Below are 20384 nucleotides of genomic sequence, written 5' to 3' on the forward strand. Positions count from 1 at the left end.
TGTTCAAATTGACCCTGAAGTAGAGGGTAATGTTGAAGATAATGTACAGGTTTCCAGTACAGATAATTTTCAGAAGGAAATTGCCACTTTTCAGATGAAATCAAGTGAGAGGCCTAATTTCACTTGTGTATGTTGTCGACGCACTTATTATAAGAATCAGACTAAGGTAGTGGATTTATATACAAAAAGTGAAAGGGAAAATAATAGTGAATGGAAGGATTTTGCCACATACTTGATGGTAGAAAATTATTTTGATTTAGGATCGGATCAACGTGTGTGTACTTGTAATAAATTAAACCAAAACCAGATGCCTGCTAGGGCAGTTCATAATAATCTGGAATTGGTTGAGATTCCTTCTGAATTGAAGGATTTAAATACTTATGAATGTATTTTGATTCAAAGTATCCATCCCTTTCAGGCTATTGTAAGAATGGAGCCAAAGACAGGGAAGTTGCCTCCAGCAGATTTACAGAGAGGATTAAAGGGAAGAGTTGTTTATTTGCCTCTAGATTTGAACAAAAACATTAACACAATTGGAATAGAAAAAGTGGAAGAGGAACCTCTGGTTATCTTAGTTAATGGGGTTCCGACAAAGAATAAGAAAATATGGCAAGATTTAGTGGATGTTAGGAAAGTCAAAAAGGCAACAGTGTATTTGAAGACAAATAATAAGTACTATAAGAATGTATATGTTGCAGAAGAGGAAGTAAGTGATGAAGAGGATAGCGATTTGTGTGCTGGCCAAATTGAGAAAGTAGAAGCCTCTAAAAGTGAAGAAATATATGAACATTATAGTGTTCATCCTTTGCATTCCAAGGAAGTCATGGGGAATGCTATTGAGTTGTTTCAAATGAAACAAGCTAAAGGGAGTCCCATTAGTGTTTGGGAGGAAAGTTTGGAAGCTCGGTGTTTCCCACAACTATTTCCCACAGGTCGAGGAGGAAGATATGATGAGCGACCTCATCAAATTCCTGCGTCTGAATACCGGACTTTACGATTGTATGCAGACGATCCTAGGTTTCGTCAATGCATTCCCTATTTGTTTCATCTCCTGTTTGAAAGCGATCTGTCTGGACTGTCATATGCAGTGAACCACATCTTAAAAAGTGGTATACAGATGCGAAATATCTCGGCAAGGGACTTTATGCATAAAGTCAATGTCCAAGACAGTATTTTGGATTCTCACTTAATTAATCTCATGGCGTGTCAGCGTGGTACTAATGAGTACTGGTACCGTCGTCATGGTGATTTAAAATGTATGCTGAGGAACTTAGGAACTCCGACATGGTTCCTCACTCTGAGCTGTGCCGAGTATGGCTGGGAAGACTTACTTGAATTTCTACGAGAGGCAAATGGAAATATTGAAAACATTGAATTCAAGACACCTGGAGAACTGTGTTCTTTGGATCCTGTGAATGTATGCAGGTACTTCAATCATAGATTTGAAGCTATGATGTCTTTCATCACAAATAAGAAGAATCCACCTCTTGGAGAGGTGTTGGATTTCTTCTGGAGAAAGGAGTACCAAGCAAGAGGTGCTCCTCATATACATATGTTGTTGTGGATCAAGGATGCACCTAAATTTGGAACAGATCCGGATGACTTAGTGATGAATTTCATAGAACAGTATTCTACGTGTGCTGTTCCAAACGCAACGGAGAAGAAAAGCCTAAGAGAACAAGTTCTACGTTTCCAAAGCCATCGTTGTGGAAAGTACTGTCGTCGTAAATTCAGAAACAAGGACAAGTTCTACACCAAATGTCGTTTCAACTTTCCACGACCGGTGATTTCTAAAGGAAAAGTGAACAGTTTGATGTCTTCACTGCGACATAATGTGACGAGGAAATCACCCAAAAATACATACAATTTGAAAAGGAACAAAGAGTCCAAGTACATCAACGACTACAACCCAGTTATTTTGTCCATGTGGAATGCTAACATGGATATACAGTTTGTGGGTGACAACTGTATGGCTGTGGCTCGGTATGTGACATCTTACATCACCAAAAAAGAAAAGACAGAACTGAAGGATATGTGGGAGGACATTTCCCATGAAAAGAGCCTCAGCAAGAAGTTGTACAGTTTCAGTCTGAAGATGTTGTCGCATCGAGAAATCGGAGCTTACGAATGTTCAGATCGATTGTCTTCAGCAAGTCTCTATGCCAAATCCAGGAGTATTGTTTGGGCGAGTCTTGGTCTTGCTGCAACGCGAAATCGGGTTCTAAAACCTGTCCGGGAAATTGAATATTTGGCAGAAAAGGAACCAAACAGTACCGACATTTTGAAGACCAACATGTTGGATACATATTATCCAAATCGAAGCAGTCACCTTGAGAATGTTTGTCCATATGAGGTTCTCCAAAATTATATATTCAGGAGGAACATCAAAGAAGATATTGAGAAAGGAGTGTATGCTGTAATTGGAAGTGAGGGATGCCTGGTCAAGCAAAGAAAATGCCAATTAGTAAACCATCGAAAATTGAGTGGCGAATCTTCAGAAAAAAAGGAGTTTTTCTATTTAGCACTTTTGCAACTTTTCAAGCCTTGGCGTGCAGAAGAGGAACTGCTTGGAGATTTCCTCTGTTACGAAGACTCTTTCACTGCTGCTAAGGATAGCATAGAATGTCCTGCTTTTCCTAAATATCAAGAAATGCTAACTTTGGAAATTGAGCAGGAAGCAACGATTGCAGCCGAGATTGCCAGAGACAGTTCTCAGGACAGTCAGAGTTTTGTTTCATTGAGTCAAGATCCACTTGGAGGACCTATTATCGAAAATGAAGCTGCCACTGCTATGAATGAAGTGGAAAGAGCCATGGCACATGCTCAGGAGGATTCAGTTAACTTAGAAGACTTGGAAAAACAACTCAACGTTGAGCAGAGGAAAATATATGATGAAGTTACCAAGCAAATTGAGCATGGATTAAGTCATGAGAAGAAAGAGTGCTCATGTACATCGTTGAAGCCTGTCCTACTGTATGTGAGTGGAGAAGCGGGAACTGGAAAAAGTTTCCTCATTAAAGCAATTTCATGCTATCTGCAGGAAAGGACTGAGTCATCGCTGTCTTGTGTTGTCACCGCTCCTACTGGACTTGCAGCACATAACATTAAAGGTATTACTTTGCATCGTCTACTGATGCTGCCGGTGGAGCATGACAACAAATTACAATATCACAAGTTATCTGGGGATGCTTGCTGTGAAGTTTCAAGAGTCTTGAGGAAAATGAAACTACTTATCATTGACGAAGTAAGCATGGTTTCCAATGTCATGCTTGCCTTTGTGCATTTGAGAATGCAAGAAGTACTTAAAACTGAATATGATGTGTTATTTGGTGGCAAACACATCATTGTTTTCGGAGATCTTCTGCAGCTGACACCAGTAAAAGGAGAACCTGTGTTCAAAATACTCACGCATGAAGATACCAGGAAGTGCCTAGGGAGCATTGGCAACGTCAATATATGGTTAAACTTCAATTATGCTGAACTGCATGAAAATATGCGTCAGGCAAAAGATGAAGATTACAAGAATATTCTACAAGATATTAGAATTGGAAAAGTGACCGAGCATGGAAAAGAAGCTTTGAATGCACGATTACTTTCAAATTTATATCCCGAACAAGAGATTGTGGCTGAGAATATTTTTCAGAAAATTACTGAGAAGAAATCCGGAATATGTTTGATGCCAACTCTTGCAGAATGTGCCATCTTCAACAACAAAATGTTGAATTTAGAAAAGCAAGAGATTGTGAAACTTGAAGCTATTGACAAAATAGAGCACATGGGATCAACAATTATTTTGTCAGAAAATTTGAAATCAAAATTGGATTCATTAGAGAAGACTATATCTAAAACAGCGGGTTTTGAAAAGACTTTGAATGTGTGTTTAAATTGCCGAATCATTTTGAGAAGAAATTTACATGTTGAAAGAGGTCTGGTAAATGGATCAATGGGTAATGTTGTTGATTTTGAGAAGTACAGAAATAGAGATGGAATTGAATTTTTAAAAATTAAATTTGATGGCATTGAGGAAGTACAGCTAATTGGTCGTTGTTCTGCTAGGTTTTTGCTTGTTAAAGACTTATATGTTCGCCGTAAACAGTTTCCTGTTTGCTTGGCATATGCGGTAACAATTCATAAATCGCAAGGTTTAAGTGTAGACAGTGCATTGGTGAATATTGGCAGTTCTGTGTTCAAGGAGGGTATGGCATATGTGGCATTGTCACGAGTTAGAACTTTATCAGGATTGTACTTGATTGACTGTGATGTCACAAACATTTGTGCGGATCTAGATTGTGTTAAGGAATACAATAGGTTAAGAAGAGAGTATGCGCCACATTTGCCTCAATATCCTTTGTTTGAGAAACGTGTGGTAGGCCGCAAACGTAGAAATATCTGTAATAGTAGGGAGGTTGTTGCAAAAAGACTAAAGGTCAATGAACCGAAAATTGTTAGCAGAAACAAAGTGGATTCTGTTGAAGATGTTGTCGGTTTTCAATTTGAAAACAGTTCTGGTGTCAACTGCTATGCAAATGTAGTGGTTAATGTTCTCTTTTCACTAGAGAGTTTAAAAGAACAGATTCTGTTGAATTCAGAACAAATTTTATGCTGTTTATTGAATTCTGTTTTTGAGAAATGTAGCAGTGATCGAACAAAAGTAGAAAGTGTGTCTGAAGTTCGTTATCTGTTAGATGAATGTTCAGGGCAAACAGATTTCTCTGAAAATAATCAGCAAGATTGTCAGGAGTTTTTAATGTATATGCTTGATGTATTGCAAGATGAGGGTGTAGATGTAGATCACCTGTTTGGGCTTTCTTATCAATGGCAGCATGATTGCGAGAATTGTAGGGTATCAAGTACTACTAGTGTAGACTCAGAAAGATTTATATATTTAACTTTGCCAGACAGTAAATCAGTCTCCTTTAATAAGCTAGTAAATGCAGCGGATCACAACATGGAGTATAGCCAATGTAAATCTGAAATGATGTCAACATTATTTATACGTAGATATGGACAGTATGTCATTTTAATGATTCAACGATGTAGGCCTGATGGATCAAAATTGTCAACTTTAATAAAAAAATTTGTGGCTTCTCAGCTTTCAATATCAGGAAGGACTTTTGTAACTGTAGCAATTATCTATCACGATGGTCCTTCAACAACATCAGGACATTATACAGCTTATTTAAAGTCTCGAAACGGCTGGTCATTCTGCAATGATTCCGTTGTAACTTTCAAAAAAAAATTGCTGTTTGACCTTAAAAATTCTTACCTGGTGTTTTTAAAACCAAAATTTTAATGAAAGAATCTCGGGATTTCCTGTGAAGAATTGCAAAAGGTTCATGAAGTAGAGGGAATGTAAGTCTGCAATGCTGTCTAGATTATTGGTCCAAAACTTTTAATTATAATGTCAATTTAAAAATCCAACTATATAAACCTGATGCAAGTAAGTCTGCTTCATAGTAAGCAGTATCAGTGTCATAGGAAAAGGAGAACATGAGTGACAAAGAAGGGTAAGATATTAGTAGTCCAGGATTGTGAAAATAATCTTAAATGTATTCTTTTTGAAAGTTGCGAAAATAGAAAATGTCGGGATTTGATTGGAATTACAAGAGTTGCGAATCGCGGCAACATGATTTGGCCTAGTGGAAACATGTGATAGAATGAGAGAAGTCTTTTCTTCTATGTAACATATTTTTCGTATCGATGGAGGTTTTCTTTCAGAAAGTGGCGGGCTGAAAATATTTATAGCACAACAGAGTGAATGCTGTTCATAGGAGATCCTTCGACGTCATTGAAAGTAAGTTAATTTTAAGGAGTTTTGAAATCAGATTTCTTAGGTTGTATGGGTTTTTTAAACACAGTCATTTTGATTGTGTTTTTTTTCCCCGCTGTTACATGATGAATACGTTCAAGTCACTGATTTAAGTGAAATTTGATACATTCTGAGAACAGCAAAAATAAACCATATAACATGTATAATTAATGTTCTTCTGTTTGTACTTATGATATACATTTAGAAATGTGAGGTAGATATGGAAAAACTGAGTCTTCTGTAAGTGTCAATTTTAATGCTTATAGTGCTGTATTTCCGGGTACTGTTTTTTTAAAAAAAAGGAATAGGCCTCACCTCAAAGAAAGCTCTTCAAAGCACACATCTTATTTGCATCCTGAAACTATCATTTAAAATATTAGAGACAATTTTATGATGGCTTTACATCTTTTTTGCGCTGCTATTGCATCACTATTGTGAGACATCAGCAGTGCAAAAGAAGTACCATGTTCCAAAATAGGTCTCAGTTCATCAGCATGAAGATACTGTTCATTTAAAATATATATTTTTAGGATTGTGTAGGGGACGTAGAGAAGCAGAGGCTTCTGTAAATGTCAAAATTGTTGAAAAAGTGTTTCTTCTTGAACCTTTTCCCTTTTCTTTTGTAATTTTTAAATACATGTAGTAATATTTTTGGAAATGTTTGTTTTCTCTTTTACAGATTGAAAGTATGAAAAAATATTTAAAAAAGGTAACAAGAATTATAAGGTAAATGTTTTCTACTCTTTTTACCCGCAATGCACTGCTGATGATGTCACTGACCATGTCATGAATGATGTAATAAGAGGACATGATTTACTTCATTGGTAGGCCTTCACATGCTTTATCTGCTCTGTATTCTTCAACAAGTGTAAAATTGATCTGTAACCCTGAGTAGGTCTCACCTTAAACAAACCTCACGAGACATCACACCTTATCGTCATCCTGAATTAATAAATAGATCTATTAAACACTATCTCTGATTTACTCTCTATAGCTGTCTTTCTTTTTACATTACTCTCTGTTTACTTCCCTTATACTAACTCTTCTTTTTTTTAAAAAAATATTTTTTTGGTTCGCTTCAAGTTCGCGAACCGGGCAGCGAACTTGAAGCGAACCAAAAGAAATAGAGCTTGCTAGAGTGTTAAACATTCTTGCAATTTTATTTGAAAGGGGAGGTAGTTCTGAAAAGAACTTTTTTTTAATGTTTTTGTTGTTTTTTTTTTTTTTTTTTTTTTTTTTTCAGAACATTTTTTTTTTTTTTTGTATTTTTAGAACAGTTTTATGTTTTTTTTGTGTTTTTCATGGAGGGGAAACAACAAAAAAACAGGCATTGAAAAGGGCTCAACAGGAGCAAAGAAAAAATTACTGCTTGGGTGGGTTAGGGCAGTTATGGTTATCAAACACCAAGTTTATTAAGTTTACGCTCATGTTGCCACATGAGAGCATAGCACCACAATGTATGCACGTTAACTATGGCTGAGATACCCGCCACCCCCTCTCAACACAACCCCCAAATGAGGGAATCCGGAAACGGTTCTTGAAGTTTTTGGAAGTGGGAGGGAGTGACCCTCCCGGCCGTATTTATTAAAACAAAAAATTAAAACATTTAAACATTAATGTACAATTTCATACGACACTGCGATGTTTGGCTAACCTTAACAGATTCTCTAATACAGAGGTTCTCCTAGCCGATCTAACATCCTACAAAACATTTACTTGAAATATTGAAATTGTACATCCTAACGTTTAAGGGCCAACGGCAAGGTCGTAACCGGTGTCAAGATCCCTAACCAGACATACCCCCCCCACTTGGGAGGGGCGACAGCACTGAGGCGTACTCACGTGCAACTACTACAATTTCCCTTGTCTTGACGGGGGCACTTATCAACTCGACGCCAGTTAAAGGTCGTTCGAAGACTCGTGTGAGGTATCTAGAAGGTATCGTAGACCTCCCCCCAACCCCACACAACTTACCGCATCTGCCGTCGCAGATGTCACTGGCCCCGGGAAATTCCCCAGGAGGGGGCTGTAACCCCTCCTACACAGGAAGGGGCCTTGACCGCCTTTCCTCTTCTTCCGGCGACCCATCCTTAGAAGGGACCGCCTCCCCGTTGAGGGGCCAAAGGCCACCTCCCCCGAGCGCTCCCATCCGTGTTGGGTGACGCCCACTCATAGGGATCTTCCAATTAGTGCTCACCGATCATGACCTTACCGCCTACCGCCTGACCGAAATAAATACGACAAGTGCTAACTAAACGAAACTACATTTGGCCACTATGACCGAAAAACCTGTGTCTAAATGGACCTCAAATCCGACATTCTTTAATCACCAACTTGTAACATTATACCAATCTTTATTACACATTAAATATCACATAACACCAAAACAACCTGAAAACGAAATAGAATAACTGATCAACTTTATTAAAACAACTAGCTGTCCTCAGGGGCTGGTGGGTGGGTCAAAATTGGCTCTTCGTTCCGTCTCGAGCTCACGTGCAGCGGGGAGGTGCAGCTTCAGAGCACAGGAACAAGAGGATGTCTTCTGGTCTTGCGTCTCTTTTTATCCATCTTCAGGGCGGGCGTAAACCCGCCCCTGCCTGCCCCGAGGGCGTGGCCGGCGGCGTCCGTGTCTAGGCCAGCCCACTCAAGGGCGGGAAAAAGCGCGCCCCAGCTACGCCGCTTCGGGCATACCAGCCGAGACGCGCCTCCCGCCCAAAAATGTCTTCCCGGGGGGATCGAGGCACTCTGCCATACGTTCGGGGGGACCGAGTGGTCGCCCCTTTCCATATGGCTGAGATACCCGCCACCCCCTCTCAACACAACCCCCAAATGAGGGAATCCGGAAACGGTTCTTGAAGTTTTTGGAAGTGGGAGGGAGTGACCCTCCCGGCCGTATTTATTCAAACAAAAAATTAAAACATTTAAACATTAATGTACAATTTCATACGACACTGCGATGTTTGGCTAACCTTAACAGATTCTCTAATACAGAGGTTCTCCTAGCCGATCTAACATCCTACAAAACATTTACTTGAAATATTGAAATTGTACATCCTAACGTTTAAGGGCCAACGGCAAGGTCGTAACCGGTGTCAAGATCCCTAACCAGACATACCCCCCCCACTTGGGAGGGGCGACAGCACTGAGGCGTACTCACGTGCAACTACTACAATTTCCCTTGTCTTGACGGGGGCACTTATCAACTCGACGCCAGTTAAAGGTCGTTTGAAGACTCGTGTGAGGTATCTAGAAGGTATCGTAGACCTCCCCCCAACCCCACACAACTTACCGCATCTGCCGTCGCAGATGTCACTGGCCCCGGGAAATTCCCCAGGAGGGGGCTGTAACCCCTCCTACACAGGAAGGGGCCTTGACCGCCTTTCCTCTTCTTCCGGCGACCCATCCTTAGAAGGGACCGCCTCCCCGTTGAGGGGCCAAAGGCCACCTCCCCCGAGCGCTCCCATCCGTGTTGGGTGACGCCCACTCATAGGGATCTTCCAATTAGTGCTCACCGATCATGACCTTACCGCCACAGGCCGGATAGTTGACCGGCTATCCGGACCCCCCACAAAAACTCCTACCTAAAGGTCATGTCTCAAAGAGTTCAACCATGCTAAGAAGTCTCCTAAGAACAACTCATTCCCCTCCCAAGACAAATGCACACCATCCCCCGAATACATCCTGTCATCATTAATACAGCTATGAGAAATAGAATGCAATGTCCTGGAACGGAACAACCTACTCACTTTATTGTTAAGTTTTCTAACAGAGTGATTCAAAGCAGGTATAGAGATAGCCCCCGCCACACCTTTCGTGGAATCAAATGGGACCATGCAATCGTGCACCCCGGAACTCTCCTCGCCAACCAACTTACAGTGGAAAGCATTGCCTCCAGGAGTAGTCGTCTACCGATGGTGACCAAATCATTGCCCCCAACATGCACTATAACTATAGCCGGCGGTGACCTTGTCCGCCCTAATAAACCCTCAAAAAATGTTTGAAACTGGTCAATACAGAGACCGCCCCTTCCGTAGAAGGACATCCTGTACCCGTATTCCCCAGCTACGTGAATCATGTCACCTGCTTTGAATACGTCTGCGGCACGCCTCACGTATGAGTGGCCCACGACCCACACCTCCTTTTTCACAGCCGGTGATGTCTGACCGCTGGCCCGGTGTAAGGTCGACTGCATAGTCCGCCCCGCCTCGTAGGCTTGCGTAACTGAAACCAAACAAAAACAAGAAGCGTGAGTACAGAGTACATAATTACAGCTTCACAACATGTGCAACCGCACATATCTTTTATAACAATTGGAGGACCAACGCCCCATTCGTTTCACTTGCTCAACATTAAGACCCCTGGCCGTAGCTTCAGTAGCAGCCCCTATCCGAAAGGAATGGGTCCCAAATTCGCCCGGGTTCAAGCCCGCAGCGGCAACAGACATCGCAAGCACCCGCTGAAACTGAAATTTCGTCAGTGGGGTGGCGTCCGCGTGTCTTAACAAAGTCCCCCCCCATGATGCCACCCTTCGTGCTAGGTAATCCTCTAAACACTTTACCGGACATATGGAGGACCCAGGAATCCTGCGTACGATGACGCAGTCACCCATCCCATCCTGGTCAGTCTTAGACCTTACAAAGGAGATAGTCATTGTTTCTCCCCTGATCTGGACGTGTTCCCGGCACAAACCCCCCGCCACATCCAGTTTGTTCCTTGCAACCAGTTCGCTTACCCGCATTGCTCCGTGAAATGCTAGCGTAAACGCGGCTCGGAACAGCACTGCCTCAAACTGAGATGAACATGTGGCAGGAAGTGTAGCCAACAACTGGGACAATCTATCCAAACCTATCGGGCGCCTTTCATCTACTCTGCGACCCTCCAGGCGTTGCCACCCACGCAGCGCTTTCTGTACAACGAAGGACGCTGTTGGGTCCTGGATAGCGTGTGCTCTGGCAACAAAGGAAATGGCAGCACGATGCCTCTGGGCCGTAGCCACCGATTTCCCAGCCCTACGTAAGGACATCAGGAAATTCACCACCCATTCCTCATGACCCCAAAGTCGCTCTCTATCACTCCCCAAAAAGGCTAAATAGGCCCGAAACGCCCCTTCATATGCCTTCCTCGTCCTTGGTGCTAGACTCTCTCCCACGAGGTGACGAAGTTCGGGGCACCGAGAGACCAGAGAGCCTCGGTAAAGGGTGCCGGCTCCGGGTCCGCTGAGGGAAGGAAACCAGCAAAAGCCTGCATTTGAAAACGAGACAGTGCGTCAGCTGCCTGATTCATCACCCCTGGCACGTGTTTTGCTCTGAATAGCACGTTCAATTGCATACATAGTAAAACAATTTCTTTAAGTAGTCTTAAGATCAGTTTACAACGTGCTGCCTGACTATTGATGCACTCGACCACAGTCATATTGTCCGACCAAAATATGACCGAGTGATTTTTGAACCCATCGGGCCATGTTCTCAAGGCCACCAAGATGGGAAACAGTTCTAGGAAAGCAATATTACTCGTCAGACCCTTCTCATGCCACCAAGTCGGCCATCTTTGTGCTGACCATTTTGTGCCGAAAATGGCGCCAAAACCTATGCTTCCCGCCGAATCTGTCCACAGCCCCAGCTCCTCAGAAGACACGGCTGGTTTATTCCAGACGATTCTACCATTGAAATCCGCCAAGAATGCTAACCAAATACGCATGTCCTGGCGGATCTCGGCCGATAGTCTCGTGCGATGATGGCCTTCTTTAAGGCCGACCATCGCTTGGGCAATTGAACGGGAAAAGGGGCGGGCCATTGGTATCACCCTCAGGGCAAAATTCAACTGTCCCACCACTTGCTGTAATTGTTGCAGCGTAACTTTTGATGCATTTATACACAGTTGCAGCGCAGCCCTGAACTTCAACACTTTCTCGGCTGGCAAACGGAAACACCCCTCAATGGAGTCCAACTCGATCCCCAGAAACTCGAGGCAAGTCGTAGGACCCACTGTTTTACCCGGCGCCAATGGCACGCCTAACTGTTTCATCAACACACAAAATTCGGCCAAGGCCCGGCCACATTCAAGACCCCCAGCTGCCCCAAGAAATAAGAAATCATCAAGGTAGTGCATTACATCTTGGAAACCCGTTTTCTTTGTGAAAACCCATTGTAGAAAACAACTGAATTTCTCGAAATAAGCACAGGATATAGAACACCCCATTGGCATACACCTATCCATGTAATAACAACCCTGAAACATGAAACCTAGGAGACGCTGGTCGTCTGGGTGTACCGGGAGCAATCGGAACGCTGACTCGATATCTGACTTCGCCATCAGCGCCCCGGGCCCCAGGCGATTCAAAATGGCTACGGCCTCATCGAAGGATGCGTACCGCACCGAACACACTTCTGGATCGATTGCCTCATTTACGGAAAGACCTCGTGGAGCTGATAAGTTATGAATTAGTCGGAACTCTCCAGGGTCTTTCTTGGGTACTACCCCTAAGGGAGAACAAACAAAATTCTGGACTGGGGGTACACTAAACGGGCCAGCGACCCGACCTCGAGTCACCTCTTTTCGGATCTTTTCCTGTACTACGGTTGTATGCTGCAGGACGGAAAGTTGGTTTTTACACTTATCCACACCCTGAAAGTCCCCTACCGGGATGCGGAAACCATACGAAAAACCGTTTCGCAGCACCCCAGCAGAAGTACGATCCGGGTAATCACTGAGCCAAGGGATCATTGCCAGGGTATCAATGGGAGTGGGTAAAGGCGCCCCTCGGACTATATTAGACCTGTTTGGCACCTCCTCTCCCCCCGTTATCACCCGTTCTGGCTCTGCACGAGACCTCAGGATGGGACGACCCACAACCACTACATTCATGTTTGAATTTACACGATCCCTGCGGTCTCGTACATTTTCCTCTGTTGTAATTAAAACAGAAACCCTTTCTTCCAGTATTGCCGGTAGGTTTCGAGTGATCGTCGGCCCCCGAACCTGATCGAAAGGGCGTCCCCGCATATTGTCGAGAGGATTCACCCACATTACTTCCTACCAACGGCATTTTTAACATCCCTGACTCCTTCATTTTATCCCAGGTCAAGGCATCATAACAATCCCAGGTTAAACTTTTATTATGCTCCTTTTCCTTTCTGAACATATTATCGTAACAAAACCAATGGTTCCCCTGGTGCGATGTCGAGTACCCCATGATTCGTGATTGGTAGATTGGGAACTCGGAAAGCAACTCAGGCCTACGTTCGCCCAGGATTGATGTAAAAATTCCCCAGGCATTGCCCCAATTGGCGATATTCTCATTCACTTTAAAGGCGGCCATTTTTGCGCGCCAAACACTCGGGTGCATTAGGTCCTTCTGACTCTTTACATGCTCAACCTCATAATGATCAACAAGTAACGAAAAAATGTTCACATACTCCCCCGCCCAAATCTTTTCCTTAATTGCCAAAGGAACATGTTGCCCCAACTTTTCTCTCCGAGAGGGTGTTGACTCATCCCTCGCGATCGGCAATGGCCGCTTACCTGCACCTGACGCTGCCTCCGTGGTCGCAACCGTCCCTGGTGTCTTGTCCCCCACTGCAGCCGGCACGGGCACCTTGGCTGCTTCCCGCTTCTCACGCAATTGCTTAATCAGCTCCTGCGCTTCGACAGCCGTGGCGCCCTCGTTACCTTTTCCCAACCACGCTGCCAATTGTGCTGCCAACTCGGGCGGCATATCATCCTCGGACACGGGGGTGATCGGATTCCCCTCCTCTGGCACGGGAATTGGAGCCTCGAGCGGAGCACTGGGACCGGGAATCTCCTCTCCCGCTGCCCCCCTCCTGGGCCTCTTGTTTTTCCCTCCCGGGGCTGCTCCCGCCAAAGGACGTTTTGGACCCCTTTCTTCATTCATGTCCACCCGCTTCCTTAGCTCGGACATCTCCTTCATGAGAACACGCAGCATCTGGTCGGTATTCATACGCTTTCCAACCTTCTTCGGCATTCTCCAACAAAGTAACTGAAAAACAAACAAGAACGATTAAAACGCTCAAAATTGGCTCTTCGTTCCGTCTCGAGCTCACGTGCAGCGGGGAGGTGCAGCTTCAGAGCACAGGAACAAGAGGATGTCTTCTGGTCTTGCGTCTCTTTTTATCCATCTTCAGGGCGGGCGTAAACCCGCCCCTGCCTGCCCCGAGGGCGTGGCCGGCGGCGTCCGTGTCTAGGCCAGCCCACTCAAGGGCGGGAAAAAGCGCGCCCCAGCTACGCCGCTTCGGGCATACCAGCCGAGACGCGCCTCCCGCCCAAAAATGTCTTCCCGGGGGGATCAAGGCACTCTGCCATACGTTCGGGGGGACCGAGTGGTCGCCCCTTTCCATTCATGTGCTTGAAGTTTGGCTGTATGTTTGGCACAGGTTCCTGTGCCTCTCTTACAGTCAAATTTATATTAGAAGTTGATTTGGCCACAGGAGTTGTCGGGGTATTATCTTGCAGATCCCTTAACTCTGCCCGGCTGTAATTTAATGGATGCCACCTGACCATATGGCGATGCATAGTATAGTTGCCCATACTATACTTTTTCTCTGTGCCTCGAGATAATCTTTTTTTGCAAATTAGGCAGGTGGCATATTTGGCATTAACCTTCTTCTCCCCTCGAGGAATTGAGAAAAATTGCCAAATGAAACTTGTTTTCCTTCCGGAAACACAGGGCAACTCCTGAATAAATTCAGGTTCATCAGTGTCCTCTTCTTCTAAGTCGTCTTCTTCCTCCTCTCTGTTTGAGATGAATTGAGATGGTGGTCCTCTCTTGTCATGAGGAGGTTGAGGTGGTGGTGGGGGTCCACCAGCTGAAGCAAAGATAGAAGCCATTGCAATCAAAATTGGAAATGGTCTTTCTCTCACCAAGATGAAAGTCAGAGTGAAGAAAGAAGAAGGGGTTTACGTGATTTTGGAAAAGCAAAAGTTCGGAACCAATGAAAAGTGTTATTTTTAGGTCACATGACCTAGTCATACATCATTTGGAAACCAAAAGTGAAATGAACCAATGAAAACTTTGATAAACAAGTCACATGACTTGTTCCGCTCACGTTACGCAGTGCGCGCCGCGTCCCGCATCGTTTCCGGTTCGCGGTCCCGAGCACTTTCGGGAGCGCTAAAGCGGCGCGTCATAAGACGCATTACGCGACAATGATACGTCGCGCTTCCGCGACGCGTCACAGTTCCGCTAACGTAACGTTTACCGATTCGCGTACTAGATCGCGGCATCAAGATGAGCTAACGGAAAGCTTCCCGGTTCGCTTACCGGAAGCGAAGAAAAAAAATATTTCAATTAAAATTATCAATAAACATCTAAAATATATTTTGGGTTTTAAAGTAGAATACATTTTACAGCTACAGATGTTAGCTTTTAAAAAACCAATGAAATTCACAGAAAAAACCATAGGTTATAGTCCATATATAGTTAGGAATTTGCATTTACAAAACCTTGAAAATTCAATGAAAAAACCATTGGTTATAGAACATATATAGTTAGGAATTTGCATTTACAAAACCTTATTTTACTCGCATAAAACCATTGAAATTCCATATATAGTTAGATGCGCTAACTATATATCGCGCACCCGCAATCCACTGCTGATGATGTCACATATTACATCATTCATGACATGGTCAGTGACATCACTGATGACATCACTGATGACATCTCAAATGACATCACTGATGACATCACTGGTGACATCTCAAATGACATCACTGATAACATCTCAAATGACATCACTGATGACATCACTGATGACATCTCAAATGACATCACTGATGACATCACTGATGATATCATTCATGTGACAATACAATGCATCTCCTCACACTTTAATATAACCTCTGTTACATCCAGTGTAAAATACAGAATATAATTTTTTAAACCATTGACACACCAATACTAGTTACTACATACACACTCACTGATTCCAATGTCTACACACAGATTCACTCATTCACCCATACAATCATTCATACATACAATCACTCATCTTTACAACACTATCATATGCACTCATACACCTATACAGACACTCACACTCTGCCATTCATCCATGGAGTTACTCACACACCTAGTCAGTCCTGTAAAGAATCAATCACACTTCCATTTTCTAATCAATACAGTTAAACATAGAGTACCTTACATTTTCAAACATATACTAACACATACTTACTCTCTTATACAATCATTGATACAAGAACACATTAATCTCCACAGAGTCATACATCTCCCAGCCAGCCACACACACACTCAGTCTCCCATACAAATACTTCGACAATCAATCAATAACCCATATAGTTACTCATATAGCTACTGATCAACACATGCAGCAGTTTACAGAACAACAGACATAATGATGCACAAATTAAGACAGTTTAGTCACTAACCCATGCACTTAGTGAGACACATTTGATCACTCACTCATACAGTCAGTCACGCACCTACTAAATCCTTCATCCAGACACTTCTACATCTACTCATTCTTCAATATGTAAAACATATTTAAACTTTACAGAAACACACAGTCACTGGATGATGTCCTCAGTGATGTCATCAGTGATGTCACTGACCATGTCATGAATGATGTAATATGTGACATCATCAGCAGTGGATTGCGGGTGCGCGATATATAGTTAGCGCATCTAACTATATATGGAATTTCAATGGTTTTATGCGAGTAAAATAAGGTTTTGTAAATGCAAATTCCTAACTATATATGTTCTATAACCAATGGTTTTTTCATTGAATTTTCAAGGTTTTGTAAATGCAAATTCCTAACTATATATGGACTATAACCTATGGTTTTTTCTGTGAATATATATATATATATATATTTCATGATGACTGTGTTTCTACAACATCTGAAAAACTTAATTAGGACATTTAGAGTAGCCTTTGTCTTAATCTTACTCTAAATAATACAATCAACCTGAATAGGGAGCTATGTTCTCAATCTGCAGTCAAATGTAGTTCAGGATGTCCACATATTTCGTCTGGCCCTTCACTAGCTGGAAATGATCCATCACAGTGAAAGCTGGACGAGTCTTGCTCCGATTTGCCGGGAACAAGGCAATCCATTCCGGGTTCCCATACCCTCACCGATCCAGGTCAAACTTTGTCAAATATATTATTTGCTTGGGAATGGATTTCAGCCTTTTGATAATGAAGTCAGGTTAGAAAGACAAGTGATAACTTTAGATAAAGATGGTGTTAGGTGGTTGAGGGGTGAACCCCAATCACATACTAAAATTATATTTGAGGTAGATTGCTTTGGTCGGGAAACATCACTTACAACGCAACTTTTACAACGACATACCATTACAACGGAACTTTTACAACGCAAAAACTTTTACAATGCATGTATTTACAATGCATGTTTTTACAACGCAGGTACCTTTACAATGCATACCATTACAACGTAAGTATTGGTAAGTATATAATTATATTTTAAATGTTATAAGTTTGGGGTAAAGGGGTATTTTTAGGGTTCAGGGTCAGTTTTGGGTTTTTGGGTAAAGGGGTATTTTTGGGGTTCAGGGTCAGTTTTTAGTTTTTTGGTAAAGGGGTATTTTTGGGGTTCAGGGTCAGTTTTTAGTTTTTGGGTAAAGGGGTATTTTTGGGGTTCAGGGTCAGTTTTTAGTTTTTGGGTAAAGGGGTATTTTTAGGGTTCAGGGTCAGTTTTTAGTTTTTGGGTAAAGGGGTATTTTTAGGGTTCAGGATCAGTTTTTAGTTTTTGGGTAAAGGGGTATTTTTGGGGTTCAGGGTCAGTTTTTAGTTTTTGGGTAAAGGGGTATTTTTGGGGTTCAGGGTCAGTTTTTAGTTTTTGGGTAAAGGGGTATTTTTGGGGTTCAGGGTCAGTTTTTAGTTTTTGGGTAAAGGGGTATTTTTGGGGTTCAGGGTCAGTTTTTAGTTTTTGGGTAAAGGGGTATTTTTGGGGTTCAGGGTCAGTTTTTAGTTTTTGGGTAAAGGGGTATTTTTAGGGTTCAGGGTCAGTTTTTAGTTTTTGGGTAAAGGGGTATTTTTGGGGTTCAGGGTCAGTTTTTAGTTTTTGGGTAAAGGGGTATTTTTGGGGTTCAGGGTCAGTTTTGGGTTTTTGGGTAAAGGGGTATTTTTGGGGTTGAGGGTCAGTTTTGGGTTTTTGGGGTACAGGGGTACAGGGTAAAAATAAATTAAAATTAAATTTAAATTAAATTAATTAAATTAAATTAAATTACATTAAATTAAATTACATTAAATGATATTTTTTTCAATTAATTTACGATTATAAAATTAATATATATTTACCAATACTTACGTTGTAATGGTATGCGTTGTAAAGGTACCTGCGTTGTAAAAACATGCGTTGTAAATACATGCGTTGTAAAAGTTTTTGCGTTGTAAAAAATGCGATGTAAAAGCATGCGTTGTAATAACATGCGTTGTATCATCATATATCTGCTTTGGTCTTGTACATGCCATTGATCTGTGAACTCCAAGTACAGCAGCTCTCGAATCACTCACATGTCACAGAAGTGAAAAGGTACCCCATTTCCCATGGTTTTAATGACATACTTGCATTCGGGAGACATGATGTTTAGATAAAAGGACACTAAAGCCTCTATTACGAGCTAAGTGGAGCAAAATTAGCTTTTGGTTTTAAGCGTTAATTGCAATCAGCCGAATACAAATTATTTTGACATATGATTTTTACCAAAGCAGAATATGACCAAATTGTAATCTGTTCAGATCCTTCACCAGGTATTCCTTCTTCTTCAGTATACTTCCCTAGCTCCCCACACCTCTAGCCCCCATTACCCGCACCAGGGGCCACAACAAAGCCCTGCACCCATTTACCACCTTCTCTCAGTGGGTCGTAAATGGGGTCCTATGCCAGTGCTTGATTTGAGCCGGTGGTTTCCGGTTCTCAACCCTGGCACCTAATTGTCAAACCTGGCACTTGTGATGGTCTGCCAAATAGTGGAGATATTTAGAGATAAGTTCAACAACAGTTGTTTATTAATTCAATGCACATAAATAAAACTAATACCTGCCGCCCAAGCAAGTCTTATTGCTTCGGGGGCCAGGAATATTCTGAATTGTCACTTTTGTAGGAGTGTGATGGTTACTAGTTGTGGTGACACTCAGCCGCGGTCGGTAGGGGAGTACCTGCCGGGGCGGTGATGTGGGGAGGGGGAGGGGCAGGGTGGGGGTTAGTAATGTATGGATACTGGAGGTTTGCAGGTAAGTAAACATTTAAATAAATCAAACGAATTTCGTTGCGCGCACTGCATTGCATTTGGAGATGCAGTGCATGCAACGAAATTCGTTTGATTTATTTAAATGTTTACTTACCTGCAAACCTCCATTATCCATACATTACTAACCCCTCCCCCTCCTCACGTCACCGCCCCGGCAGGTACTCCCCTACCGACTGCGGCTGGTGACACTGTCATTGGCAGTGCTGGCAGGGGCAATGGGTGATGCAAGCTGCAGTGGCCTCCTTGCGAGGGCCCTGGAACATTTTTTGTTTGTTGTACAAATAAAGCACTTTTGCGTGTAATCTCAGGACAGTGGTCACGGTACTTGTAATGTCATGACTGGATTATTGCAACAGCATCTATCTGAATGCCTAAAAACAGCACATCAGTAGGCTTCAGATAGCCCAAAATGCAGCAGACAGGCTGTTGTCAGGCATACCCAAATTTGTCTCTGTGAAAAAGGAATTAATTTGGCTACATTGGCTTCCGGTAAAACAAAGGGTGCGTTTTAAGGCCCTATGCACAGCCTTCAAGACCCTTCATGGAATAGGCCCTGACCATTTGGGGAAAAAGTTCAAGTGGTATGTTCCCGGTAGGACACTTCGGTCCGCGGGAGCAAAAAATGTCAAATCCCCACTTACAAAAAATCCAGTTGGGGAGGCAGGAGTTTTATTACATGCACATCCAAGGCCTGGAATGACCTACCTTTCCACCTGAGGAATGCTACAGATCTCCTATTTTTTAGAAAGGGACTGAAGACCTGGTTGTTTGCTCATTAACCTTCACTCCGTTGATGTACAGGCAGTACTTAGCGCCAGAGCACCCCAGGGTAACCGCTGCGCTCAATAAGTCCTATTAACATAACATATATTAACACTGTAATGGGCTCATGTAAAAGTCACTCAACACCTGCAACTTCCACTTTGCGCTTCCTTCTCTCGTAGGTTAAATTTGCACATAAGAGCTGGTCCTCATCCTCCTATGAAGATGCCTTGCCAGTATTGGGATATGAGCTCATACACAACACTGGTGCAAGGATAGGACTATGCAGCATTCAACGCGTGGCTCATATTCTGCCAATTCTGTGTTTGTACCCTTATGCTGGCTTTTGTTTCAAGAGGGCCTATGAGCTTGGGTACTTCCTTAACCCCTTAGCAGCGGCGGCTATTCCGCCGCAGCGTTAAGGGGGAGGCGGGGCCGCGCGGCGCTCCCGTACTAATGACGGAACCGCTCTGTCACGGCCCTCGGGTGGGCTGTGCTTGTGACGGAACTGCCCCGTCACGGCCCCACCCGCTCTGTCAATCCAACCTTCCAGGAG

The sequence above is a fragment of the Lissotriton vulgaris genome, chromosome 5, assembly GCF_964263255.1.
Source record: "Lissotriton vulgaris chromosome 5, aLisVul1.2, whole genome shotgun sequence".
NCBI classification, from domain to species: domain Eukaryota; kingdom Metazoa; phylum Chordata; class Amphibia; order Caudata; family Salamandridae; genus Lissotriton; species Lissotriton vulgaris.